Here is a 14011-nt window from a genome sequence, read left to right as displayed (position 1 = left end):
TTAATTTGAAAATATAAAAAAACTGTTTTTAATAATAGAGTTTAACTTTTATAGAATTTTTATAGAATGTTGGTTAAAACAATTATATCATAAAAAAATTAAAATCTTTTATTAATATATTTTTATTTACTTATTATAAAAATAAAAAATTAGTTTTTTTCTTCTTAAAAAGGTAAATGGAGAATATTGTTTAAAAATTCTATAAAATCCTACTATATTTATATTATCGTATTATCTTTAAATTTAAAGTAAATTAAAATATTTGTATATATTAATTTTATTTAGTGAAAATATATATTACAGTGGTTTAATTTAAATAATTATAGTTATCTCATATATTTGTAAGATTTAAAAAAAATGATATTTTCATTATTTTTAAACAAAATTTTCAGAACAAAAATAAAAATATTTTCATGACACGAAAATTACGTTTTAAGTCTTTAAATTTAGAGTTAATTACAATCCACATGTAATTTATTTTTATTATATTTGTCATTTTTTTTATTTTTAACCTCATTTGTTAATTATGTGAATTTTTTGTTAATAAATTTAATAAAAAAAATTATTTAGGAAAGAAGAAACAATGAAAAAGAATTATATTTAAATAGTGATGAATTTTTTTTGTCAAAAGTTATTTTAATACTCAATTAAATATATTTTAATACTCATTTAGGAAAGAAGAAACAAAGAAAAAGTATTTCAGATTAATTATTTTCAGTCTATATTTTTTAAAATTTTAATTTTAATATTTGAACAAATATTTGACTTGTGAAAGTCTTCAAACTTTTCTTATAATTTTTTGTGTCAAATTAATTATATTAAGGTTTTAAAATAAAACATGTTAAAAATTAATTTTAAAATTTTAACTAAGTTGTTTTGAAAAAGATTTTTATTCTTTCAGTATGTTGTTGGATGTCCCAGCAAAAAAATTATGGGTGCTCCTAGCAACACCCGGAACTAGAATGTTTGAACAGAATTGGGCTTACTTGGTTGGGCCTGGTGCCCATTCCAAGTTTGGTCGTGTGTTCTAGGCGAATGCGAAGGCTCATATCACACGAATTTTAGAATAAAGTCACTTCCCAGTGACTTGACTCTCTCTCTTTCCTTTTCCGCCGTTCCTAACCCTACAAGCTTCGTCTCGTACAGAAAACCGATGTTAACTTACATTAACATCGGTTTTTTTGTAAAAAACCGATGTTAACTTTCAACATTAATATACATTTTTTGGGTGTAATTCATATTAGCAACATCGGTTTTTAAAAACCGATGTTAACGATAATACTATCAACGTTGGTACTTTCAACATCGGTTCAAAAACCGATGTTAAAAGTCATAAATAACCGATGTAGAAATCATATTTTCTAATAGTGTTAGTCTCGCACAATGTCCTAGAAATGATATGGAACGAAAACAAATGAAAGTAATGTTGTATGCATCAGTTGTTGTTGCATCTGAGAGCTGAATTTGTAGTATGTTTTGAGGCTACAATTCAGGCTAATTGGCTGCGGAACTTTATTTCAGGGCTTGGAATTGTCGACAGTATTGCTAGGCCGCTGAAAAATGTATTGTGATAACTCCGCATCAATATTTTTGTAAGAACGACAAGTACTCTAAGGGTGCTAAGCATATGAAATTGAGGTACTTTGTCGTGAAGGAAGAAGTTCAGAAACAAAGAGTGTTAATAGAACATATTAGCACAAACCTTATGATAGTTGACCCTTTGAATAAAAGATTATTGCCCAAGACATTATAGAACATGTTGAAAGTATGGGCATTATTGTTATTGATGATCATTAAGTGTAATTTACCTTATGTAATTTTGCTGACACTTTGAGCTCAATTATGATATGTTTCTGATTATCTGTTCTCTATGTTTACATGCATGTTTTGTGTTCGAGTAATGTTAACAGGTTTTGTCTTGAATGAAGACATTATGTTGGACCAATTATATACTCCTAACTAATGGTCATGTTAAGGAGAAGACTAATTTGTAGTACATGGAAGGGACTATGTCGATTAGATGATGTACAACCGCCATGACTCGAATTGGTTCCTATTCTTAATCATGAAATTATGATGTACCCAATGTATAGAACAATTTAGTCAATTTTTAATGCGCATTATGTTAGTTAATCTATTTATTTATTTAGTCCATAATGTTTATTAATGTCACATGAGCCAAGTGGGAGAATGTAAGAATTAATGTCTCATGTGAGAGACATGTGACTTATGTAGGGACTAATAAGTAAATAATTAACAATTAAGGGCTAAATTGTAATTAGGCTTAATAGGAAAAGTTTCTAGAACTAACTGCTACTTGATGGGAGTAGTGGTTATAAAAGGGGCTTAATACCCACTAACGTGAAATAAGGTCCCATTCCTGACTTGAAAGTGTTCCCTCTCACCCATAGCCATCACGAACGGAGAGAGGAAGAAAAGAAAGGCCTAAGTGAAATCTTATTTCTCTCATCTTTCAGGGAAATCAAAGTGCACTGGAGAGAAGTTCCTATGGAGAAAGGTACAAGTATTCCTATGGAGAAAGGTACACATCATTATCTATTGTTGTTTATTGATAGTTTGTGAGAACCATAGGTTTTAAGATCCTGTTGTTTCCTATAATTGATAGTCTAGAAAACCCCTTAAGAAATTTTTACAAAACTTTTACTCTAGAATAACACTTTTCTTATTTTTATATAAATGATACCCTTCAACCTTAAAGAAAAGGCAGATAACTATAAGCTAGTGATTTCCTAACTTGATTCAAGACTATGATTATAATGGCTAACAAATATACCAAGGGTATCAAGAGAACTGATCTATACAAGTCATAAACTAGATTTGCTTTTATATAAATTAGGAGTTCAATTCCTAATCCTCATGATGATGTATATGAAAAAAGGAAAACATCAAAAAATTAGTGTTTAACTCTCGTCGGAGGACTACCGAATTCATACACATTAATAAAGTACATAGTATAATATCACAAAATAAACCATGCTATGAATTATTTGACTCTAATGCTACAAAACAAATTAGACCTTGGAGATGCATAGGTAATTTTTAATAAGCTAAAAGCTATACATGACAATCCCGACTAGACAATTGTGCTACGTAACGTTACTTAATTAAGGTCATATTCAAATTCATTTGAAAGCTATGGTTTTGCAATAATTTAAATTGATCTTACGTCATTCTCTCTATATATTATATTAGTAATTCAGATTGAAAACTAATTAAGAGAACGACCAAGAAATAAAAACAACTAATAAGATGAAGCTGGACATGACGTACCTGGAGATAATGATCGAAAGCCAGTTTCTTTACACCCCTGAAACATAATCTTTTGTTCGAAAGAGGGAAATATATAAAATAGTACTATATTACAATAAAAAAAGAATACATAACAAGTGAGAAAATTAATAATGTAGAAAGAAAATGTGAGATTAGGATTTCGAAAATTGGCATGTGTTTCATAAAATCTACATATAAAAGAATATCAAATGGTAGATACAACAACCTTTTATAATTAACTTATGTGAAATTGTTATTATGGTACTTTTGCTTGAGTTCAAGATCTTTATTATGGTACTGAAACTGAAGATCTTTATTATGATGATCTCTATATTGTTCTCTTTTGGTTGTGTTAGGTGGTTGATGAATCTGAAGATGATGATGATTCTAATGATGATGGTCCTGTGGAGTGGGCTTCATATTGGAAACCAAATATAACAATAAACTTGGTTGCTGACTTCACTCAGTATGTTTCTTGGAATTCATTTAATTTGTTGGCACATTTTTTAACTATATGTCCTACTTTTTAACTGACATAATTTCTGTTTAAATTGATTACTGCTGATTATTATTCTATGAGAAAGTGTCGTGAAGGAGATGAAAGAGTTTGTTAGATAGATTTGCCTTCTTTTAATTGGAATTTTGGAATTTAGTTTTGCATGAAGTAGTATCGGAGGGATGGTTGGAAATATGCATCTTGGAGGTTTGTTGGCAGTTATCCAACTATAAGTTGCCATTAATTCTTGCATATGGCAAACACTTGTTTAGTTTGTGACGGTGTGATATAGCATACTAGCTTTTGGCATGCTTCTGTTTTTCTTGTTCACCCTGTTCGAGTTTTTAACCATGTCCTTATTTAATAGGGTTGTATATGAAGAATTGGGGAAATATGGAGATCTGGATAACCAAGTTTTGTGTGTGAGCGAGTTGAGGAACTAGGAAATTAATGATTACTTTACTACAATAAGTTGCCGTTAATTCTTGGTCGGTCTGTGTAGATCTAGGAAATTAAAATGTGTATGTGCCAGTGAACTAACTAGGACACCCCTTTATAAGATTTTAAGAAAATAGGGATAAATAAACAAATTAGTGTTCTATCTTCTATCCCTAATTTGAAGCAATTTTATTTAACTTGTAAAGAAACTTAGGGTTTATGCTAACTAGTAATTAAGGTTTAATTAAGTTTAATATTCTTTATTACAGTACTTCTTAATTACTTTAAAAGGAAGTACTTTCTATTAAATACGTACTTCTATTTCTTTTTTAGTTTTCAGAATACCAAATGTTTTTGTTTTTGTAGTTTCTAAAATAAATTTTTAACTAATATATGCATTAAAAGCACTCATTACTAAATTCCAAGAACTTAAAATATAAGAGTTTCAATATGTCCAGATGATTGTACCTTTATCCTCTACAAGTTCCTTTGCATTAATTGACTTCAAAATATAAGAGTTCGATGGACAAAATTTAGTTTATAGTTTATCTTATTTATATTGATTCTGTTGAAAGATATCATGAACTTAATTAAATATCCTAGTATATAGTTTACTAATAAAAAATATTATTTGTGGTTATGAATTAAAACCCCTACATGCAATCCAACTCTTCCGAAGTGTAAATATTTTTTAATGCAAAAGTTGCTTATTCATAATTAATTCTCATATACAAATACTACAGTCAAACAAAATAACAAACAATGCAGTCTCTTCTCGATATGATGAACTAATTTACACGTGACATAATTTGGTATTTCTAAAGCTAAAGCTAGTTCTACCTTTTAATTGAGATTTTCCCATTAGAAAAAAATGATTGTTTTGGTTCTTTTTAAATATGTATTGTCTAACGAGTTTTATAACAAACGTATAAAGAAAAATAAATTACACACATATAAACTCACATTTTCTCACAATTTTCCTTTCTTGCATCAAAATGATTATGTATTGAATGATAATATGATTTAATCTTTTAGCTGTCCATTTGCTAATATTTTTCATGTTCCTTTTTTGTCTTTTTCTCTCTAACTACAACAGCATGAGATGCTACTAGCTGAAATTGAATACTTCCAGAAAAGGGTAATCATGAACTAATTAGTTCTTCAACTTCTAATTGCCATTACTTTTCTTTCTTTCTTTTTTTATGGAGGGAACAGGAAGGAGTACTTTTATATCCCTCTGGCTAAAATTTGTTGTTATATATATTATCGTTGATTAATTTGATTGGCAACTGATAACATGCATTGGTTAGGAGATTGAACTCGAAAATGAAAATCTTTTCCATTTAACAAGTAAACATTGTTTCAGGGTCAAAACTGAATGTTATTCTAAGTGTGCTTAGGTGTCATAAGACATGGAAAGCATGAAAGACATGCATAAAGTGTGACTATATGATGTGGCAATGAGGTGTAGCTAGCAAATGTTCACCTCTCCCTTAAGATGGTCCAAAATTTAATTGGATCGAGCTTCTCCCAATTCAATTAAATTTATCTCCTAACACACACGCACATCAAATAGTGCACTTAATGCATGTAAAATTACAAAACTACCCCTAATACAAAAACTAGTCTAGGTGCCTTAAAATACAAGGGCTGAAAAATTCTACATTTCTAGGGTATCCTACCTACATTATGGAACCCTAAATACAAGACCCAAAAATAATGAAATCCTAATCTAATATGTACAAAGATAAGTGCTCATACTTAGTTCATGGACCCAAAATCTACCCTAAGGCTCATGAGAACCCTAGGACCTTCTCTTACATCTCTGGTCCAATCTTATTAGAGTCTTCTATTCAATGCCCTTGGGGGGAGAGAAGTTGAATTTTGAAGTGTTCCTCACAAGTTTTTCGCTCATCAAAGTTGCGAATTTATTTTCATTTCACGTGAATCTAAAAGGAATATTCTAAAGATATGCCAAAGGCATCTTAGCATATTATCTTTAGATGCCATAAGAATGAAAGGTGTGAGTGTAGCACATGAGAAATGAATATGCCACAAGAATATGCCAAAGGAATATTCCAAGAATATGCCAAAGGGGGGAAAACTACACACATCCCTCTAATAGCTAAGCTCACGCCCATGCCAAAATACACGAACATGCAAAAAAAAGTCCCTACTACAAAGACTACTCAAAATGTCCTAAAATACAAGGCTAAAACTCTATATTATTAGGATACTCTTAACTTGTAGGGTAGGGTTCCCTTAATTTGTTGGGTACACTAAAAGCCTAAAAGAAAAAAATAACTTATTCTAATATTTATAGAGAAAAGTGGACCCAACCTTGGTCCATGGGCTCAGAAATATACCCTGAGGTTTATGAAAATTCTAGGGTCTTCTTCAACAGCTCTAGCCTTGTCCTCTTGGAGCCTCTTGCTCATGTGATGAAATCCTATCCCTCAAGGGCATTGGATAGAAGACTCCAAGAAGATTGGGCCAAAGATGCAAGAGAAGGCCCTAGGGTTCTCATGAGCCTTAGGGTAGATTTCGGACCTATGGGCTAAAGTGTGAGCTCACTTATCTTTGTACATATTAGATTAAGGTTTCATTAATTTTGGGCCTTGTATTTAGGGCTCCATAATGTAGGTAGGGTACCCTAGAAATGTAGGATTTTCCAATCCTTGTATTTTAGGGCACCTAAACTAATTTTTGTATCCAGGATGATTTTGTAATTTCACATGCATTAAGTGAATATTTGATGTGTGTGTTGAGAAATAAATTTAATTGAATTGGGAGAAGCCCAATCCAATTAAATTTTAGAGGGGGAGGTGTGCATTTGCTTGCTACACCCCATTACCACATCATATAGTCACACTTTGTGCATGTCCTTCATGCTTTACATGCCTCATGACACCTAAGCACACTAAGTGGAGAATCTTGGACTTGATCTTGGATTAGTGGACTGAACCATATATGAAATTCACTAATCATAATTAGTGAAATTTTGGCTCCATAAATTCAATTTCAAATTCAAGTGAAATTTGAATAGAAATTCAAATTTCCCTCCAATTTTGTGTGACACTTAGGCTATAAATAGAGGCTATGTGTGTGCATTTTTCCAACTTTGATCATTTGAAAATTAAACTTCAGATTTCAGAGTTCTTTTAGAGCACAAAATTTCATGTTTTTCTCTTCCTCTCCCTTCACTACTACAATTTTTAGATATAACATCGGACGGTTAACATCGGTTATTCACAAAACTGATGTTAGCAAAAGCGCGATGGCATTTTTGTAAATAAGTAGACTTAGTTTAACATCGGTTTTTCTGAAACCGATGTTAGTATGCCATTGTTAACATCGGTTTTGTAAAAACCGATGTTATCGAGTCGATGTTAACATCGGTTTTAAGAAAACTGATGTTACGTAGTTGATGTTAACATCGGTTATTTTTAAAAAAACAGATGTTGTTATCATTATATATTAAAAATCTGAAATTGCACAACCCGCGCGCTTGAACCCTATCGTTCTTCTTCTTTCTCCTTCTACCTGAGTTCGTCTTTGTCTCAAACTGGCCTACGCTTCTGTGACTGCAACCACATTGTGGAGATCGTGTTTGTGGAGATCGTCTCTGCCACTTATCGATTGAGGTACGTCCTTTCGTTTTAACATTAGGCGTTCGTCGTTTTAAAATTTGCTCACTTTCGCAGGTCGAAGAAAACTAGGAAAGGAAAGAGTCCCAGAAAGAGTACTCCCAGGGCGTTCTTGTTGTTTCTCCTTCTGCCTGAGTTGGTGTTTGTCACAAACTGGGCTGCGCTTCCGTGACTGCAACCACATTGTCGAGTTCGTGTTTGTGGAGTTCGTGTCTAGCACTTATCTTTTGAGGTACGTCCTTTGGTTTTAACATTAGGCGTTCCTCGTTTGAACATTTGCTCACTTTCGCAGGTCGAAGAAAACTAGGAAAAAATCGAGTCCCGGAAAGGGTGGGACTCGATTTTGGAAGTCCATTGTGCTTGGCTTTAAGACTCCCAGGGAAGCCATCGAAGGTATGTCTCTGTTGTATGTTAATGATGAAAATCCATTGTTCAATGGTCTGTCTCTGTTGTGATGTTTCGAAACCCTAGTTAGACTAACTAATATGATTGATATTTGAGTAAGCTGAGACTAGGCAATATGATTATTTTTCCAAACAATATGTTTTGTTACCCGTTCATGTTTCTGTGAATTTGGAGATTTAAATTAGACTAAGACGATACTAAGTCATTATAGTTGCTTACAAGTGCTATGAGACATGCTGGAGGGATTTCAAAATGGGGTCCCATTCTCCTGTCCAGTGTGGTGCCTTGTCTAATAAAGAGTGTAGTGGTTTGAGCTATGATGATGCTTGGAATGCATGTTTTTTTTTTGGAAAGCAAAGATAATTTATATTAGAATAGATAAAGTACCAGACAGAGCTAATTTAGACTCAGGAATGCATGTTTTTCCTTTCCATTATGATGACCCTTAAGTCAGCCCACCAAGTAGAGAAGTATAGCTTTCTAGGCCCCTAACCCAAACCCCTCCAACCATTGTATTTAGAAACCAGAATCCTGTTCCAAAGTTGGTCTGTTTTTTTTTTTGCACAGCAAAAATTAATTATATTAATAATAGTTCAGTACTAGATGTACTGAAAATAGCAAATAGATACAAAGGCAAATCCTGCCAAACACAACTACTATAGATTTTTTTTTTGCTCAGCAAATATAATTATATTCATATATAAGAGGCCCATTGAGTTTATGGAGTGGTTCTGCTGAGTACTCACTTGGTACAATACTGGGTATTTGTCTTGTAGGGTTAAGTCTCCTACTCTCCATTTATCCTTCCAAAACCTAATCCGGACCCCATCACCCACCTTCCACCTCATATTATTGATGAGACTGATACTATGTTGCTGCTGGAAAACAACTCTTAGATCCTTCCACCAAGGGGAGAAGTCTACACTGTTTCTACCATAACATAAAGCATTCCACCCACCATATATATTTGGACATCAAGAGTCTAGCACAAAGCTGATTCTGGTTATTTGCCAAGTCCCATCCCCATTTACCAATCAAGGCCTCATTAAACTTGGACATATCTTTAATCCCAAGCCCCCCTTTGTTCTTGGGAAGACAAACAATATCCCAATTGACCCACTGTATCATGGCTGCCTCAGAACCTCCACCCCACAAAAAATTCCTCTGAATAGAAACTACCTTATGCACCTCTTTTTTAGGGATTCTAAAAAAAAGAGAAGGTAAATAGGGAGGGCTGTTAAGACAAAATTGATGAGGGTTATCCTGCCACCTTAGGCATATTGCAGAATATTAATCTCCTCCTTTTTTTTACTACATAAATCAAGTAATGTTTTTTTGTGTATTTTTAAGATAAAAAATTAATTAATTAATTAATTTTTTATAAAATATTAAAAGAACTAGCTAGTATGAGGATATTATAAAAAATAATAATAACATCACTCTTCTTAATTCTCTTTTGTTATTTGAAACACTATTTTCTAAAGTAACAGGGTATTTTCTAGAAAATGTCACATCTCGTTGATACAATAATGTTATTTTGACCATTCAAGGCTTTAATCCAACATCTAGCACCATCACTCTTATATAATTGTTGTATTTTTTTTTCTTAGCCTTTCACACTAGACACGTTACTTGGTGCTGATAAAGACTGCCACCGGTTTAGTGGAAATGTTTAGGCTCACCATCATTTAAAGTTTGGGTTGATTTCAATTTTCAATCAGGAAAAGTATAAATAAAAAATCAAAAATCAAAAATCAAACTGTATTTTCAGTCTATATACAGTCTATGTTGAGTGCCAAAGTTTTCACTTGCCACCATCTCTTTCCACCCGTGTCAAGCCACTTGTGTGTTGTCTGATTCATTTTCCTTGCATACAAAGATTTCCATTGTAGTTGTTAAATTTTCCCATTTTGCATCTCATATATATTATTGGAGCAGCATGGCTTTGTACTCTCATGTTAGTTGCTTAATTTAGCAACCGATCATGTCTTGAAACCATTCATTTTGATTTTTTTTATGGGAGTAATTTTTTTATTAAATATATTTAACTACAAAAAATATCTTAATGGGAGCAATCATCTCCTTAGAGCTTTATGTGGATCCGTCCATGCATGTACATGATTCCTATTTGTTGTGAGAGTGAAATGATGGGCAGCAGCAGCAAGTGAGGTGAGTTTATATTTCCTTTTTTTTGTCTTTATCTTTGTTAGTTTGTTATATATTTTATATATTATATGTTTGAGTTTTAAATGTGTAAAAAATAGAAATAGAAAGGTCTTCTAATTGCTTATTAAATACAAAGTAGGATATTATGCTTGTAGAGTTAAATTATCCCCCAGCCACACAATAGATAGGCTTCTTTGCTTCCATTTTGCCCCCCATAGATAGTATCGCCACTAGATAAGGCTGATAAAACTGAATTAATGAGAGTGATTCTGCCCCCCATAGATAGGCTTCTTTGCTTCCATTTTGCAAGTTTGGCTTCAAACTTCCTTATAATAGGCTGCCACACAATCCCTTGAGTTGTGGAACTCAATGATTGCTTCTACTTATGGATTTCATGGTCAAGGACAAGAAGCAATCAAGGTTTTCAATGAGATGGAACAAGAAAATCTGCCAGAAAATGAAGTAATATTCTTAAGGTATTTAGCTGGGCATATATGTATTTCTATGGTTTTGTTCAAGGTTGATTGCTATCTGTCTATCTACGTGTTATCAGCTAGTACTATAGTGTATATCGTTGTTTATGGTTCAGATGGCTAACCAAAGAGGAAACGGGTTTTGATGACGTGTCTTGTGGAGGGACATTTGCTGTACTATAGTGTTTTTGGGAAAGTATGCATGACAGCAACACCTTAAGGGGAATGGCATACAACTGGTTTTGGTAGTTGTTAAAGCTTGTTTTTTTTTTGAAGGCAATATATATATATATATATATATATATATATATATATATATATATATATATATATATATATATATATTATTAATAGGCAAACCAGTACCAGTGGTACCAGAAAAAGAGATTACAAGGCACCTAAGTGCTGCCCTCCAAAATAACAACCCACCCTAATATAACAATAGTATGAAAGCCCAGTCAAACTATCCAAAGGAATTCGATATATTGGAAGACCAATGGTTGAAGCTGATATTGAAATCTTTTTCTTTAGCCTTCAGCCAGGACCAAACTAAGAAGATAGCATGATCCATGACTTTATAGGGATCAAAAGGTTTTCCTTGGAAAATCAGTTTGGTTCCTATGCTGCCATATAGAGCTAGTTAAGGCAATCCACCACCCACACCTTGTATTATGATTCACAAGTTCCGCAAAGCCTTCACAGAATTGAATAAAGTGGCACTTAGGTGTGATTGGAAGGGGACCTGCTACCCGAATCCATCTCATGGCTTCCCACCACAAACCTCTTGTCAAATTACAATTGAAAAATAAGTGACCCACATCCTCCTGTACACTTCCACACAGAGGGCAATTATCTTCCTGCATATTGATGTTTCTTCTTAGAAGATTTTCCTTGGTGGGGAGTCTATTTTTAAGAAGCCTCCAATAGAAAACCATTGCCTGAGGGGGGATTTTCAACTTCCAAATTGTCTTATAGATCTTCCCATTTGAACTTGTTGTACTAGGGTTAATGCATAAACTGTAAGCTGATTTAGTAGTGTATTGACCATGGGTTTCAGCCAACCACATCATAGAGTCTTTAATATGCCTCTGTATAGGAATAGAACAGATTTCCTCCATAAATTGCATAGCTAAATCACTTTCATGATCAAATAAATTCCTCCTCAACCTGAGGTTCCACCCCCAACTATCATGATTAAAATCACCCATATTTGAGATGAGAGAATTTATCAAGCCTGCTTTTCACACAACCATTAGGCCTGATCCATGTAAAACTGTTCCCAGCACATTTAATTTCCTGAAGCTCCATATCAGAAATCCACTGATTAAAAGCTGAAATATCATATGGATCGGCCCTTCTTTGAGATAAGCTGATTCTTTCCTTAGAACTTCTAATGCTATTGAAGTCCCCAAGAAAACACCACAATCCACTAGGATTAGAGGCCTTCAACTGCCTCAGATCATCCCATAAAGCTTTCTTCCCAACCAGATCACAGGGAGCATAGACATTGACAATCATCATCCTCTGATTATTACTAATACATGTCCTTTCAAGCATTAAAAAACTTCTACCTTTCTCTCTCCTATCCACCTCAAAAATGGAGTTATTCCACAAACATAATAGGCCACCAGCAGCCTGCACAGAAAGAACATAATCCTAATGGGCAGTCGAGTCCCCCCAAATGGCCTGGCAAATACTTTTATTAAATTTCTCCCTTTTGGTTTCTTGGAGACAGACAAGGTCCACTTTGTGCTGTTTACAATGAACAACAATTTGAAGGTTGTACATTCAGGAACTAAAGAATTCAAAAAAGCTAGTAATAAGAGGGATGAAAACATGGAGAGAATTGTCATGGTTATTATTACTCGAACCAGAAGGAATAACATCTAAACAAGTCATTTTATTCTTACGTTTATTGTTGTTAAACCCATATTTATGCTTTCATCCCTTCATGTCTTGTTTTATCACAACTTTAGCCGAATTGCCTATCTTCAGCACAGTTGAATCTCCTGTCTTATTCTCCAATGACACACTTTGATGGCCTATATATATCTCTTTTCTTCGTATGTTCTAGTGTTTCAGCTTCAGAATGCATAAAGCAATCTAAATTTTCCAGTGATCACCAAAGGCTTCTGCATCAGCATTGACACTCTCCACCCTCTTTGGTTTATGCTTTTGTGCTGCATTCCGTGCTTCCTCGTTATAAATCTCAAATTTATTAGAGGTTGCACTAGAACAATCAGCACCAATCTGTGCTTCTTCCTCGTCTACCAGCTCAATATCTTTCCTTTCAACTTTTGTTTTGTAAATTACAGTGTAGTTTACAAAAGCAAAGGTGAAACGAAAGATATTGAGCTGGTAGAGGAGGAACAGGCACGGATTGGTGCTGATCCTTCTAGTGAGACCTCCAATAAATCTGAGAATTATAAGGAGGAAGCACGGAATGCAACACAGAAGCATAAACCAAAGAAGGTAGAGAGTGTCAACGCCGATGCAGAAGCCTTTGGTGATCACAGGAAAATTTTGATTGCTCTATGCATTCTGAAGCTGAACCACTAGAACATACGAAGAAAAGAGATACAGGTCATCAAAGTGTGTCATTGGAGAATAAGACAAGAGATTCAACTGTGCTGAAGATAGGAAATTCGGGTAAAGTTGTGATAAAACAAGACATGAAGGGAAGAAAGCATAAATATGGGTTTAACAACAACAAACGTGAGAAGGTAGAGAACAAAAGGGTGGTGGATGATGAAACACATAAGCTGGATGAAGTCCTAAGGATGCCATGTACATGTGTATTTTTGAAGATATAGTATTTATATTCCATCAAGCATACGTTGACTGTTGATTACATGTAATAGACTTTTTATAACATGGTTGCCCCAAATCACAATTAAAAAGCACAACTACCAATCTTTCGGAGTCCTTTGGTTAATTTGTCTTGTCTTCTTCTGTGGTGGGGTTTTGTTTAATAATATTATACTTTTGCCTTCCAAAAAAAAACTTATGATTGATCCTCTTTTCATTAATCCTATTTTGTATGTTATTGTATAAAAGATCATGGGTTCTCCACTTGCCTCCACTCCTCCTCCTCC

At 33.5% G+C, this 14011-nt stretch overlaps 1 long non-coding RNA gene across 6 annotated transcripts; it reads left to right on the top strand.

Moving 5' to 3' along the window:
• Nucleotides 1-2553: 2553 nt before the first annotated feature.
• LOC100804111 (uncharacterized) lies at nucleotides 2554-14011 on the top strand. Of its 6 annotated transcripts, none has more exons than XR_005889257.1 (6): nucleotides 2554-3503; nucleotides 3648-5363; nucleotides 7684-8104; nucleotides 8165-8265; nucleotides 10365-10446; nucleotides 13974-14011. It is a non-coding gene; the product is annotated as an uncharacterized lncRNA (long non-coding RNA). The 6 variants fall into 6 exon arrangements; XR_001385659.3 differs by lacking the exon at nucleotides 10365-10446 and having other exon boundaries at nucleotides 2556-3503; nucleotides 3648-3757; nucleotides 5322-5363; XR_005889259.1 differs by lacking the exon at nucleotides 10365-10446 and having other exon boundaries at nucleotides 2556-3503; nucleotides 7684-7869; nucleotides 7930-8104.

This window comes from Glycine max, chromosome 17 (assembly GCF_000004515.6).
Source record: "Glycine max cultivar Williams 82 chromosome 17, Glycine_max_v4.0, whole genome shotgun sequence".
NCBI lineage: Eukaryota > Viridiplantae > Streptophyta > Magnoliopsida > Fabales > Fabaceae > Glycine > Glycine max.
The sequence above is the reverse complement of the archived record's forward strand: the minus strand, read 5'-3'. Positions and strand labels throughout refer to the sequence as shown.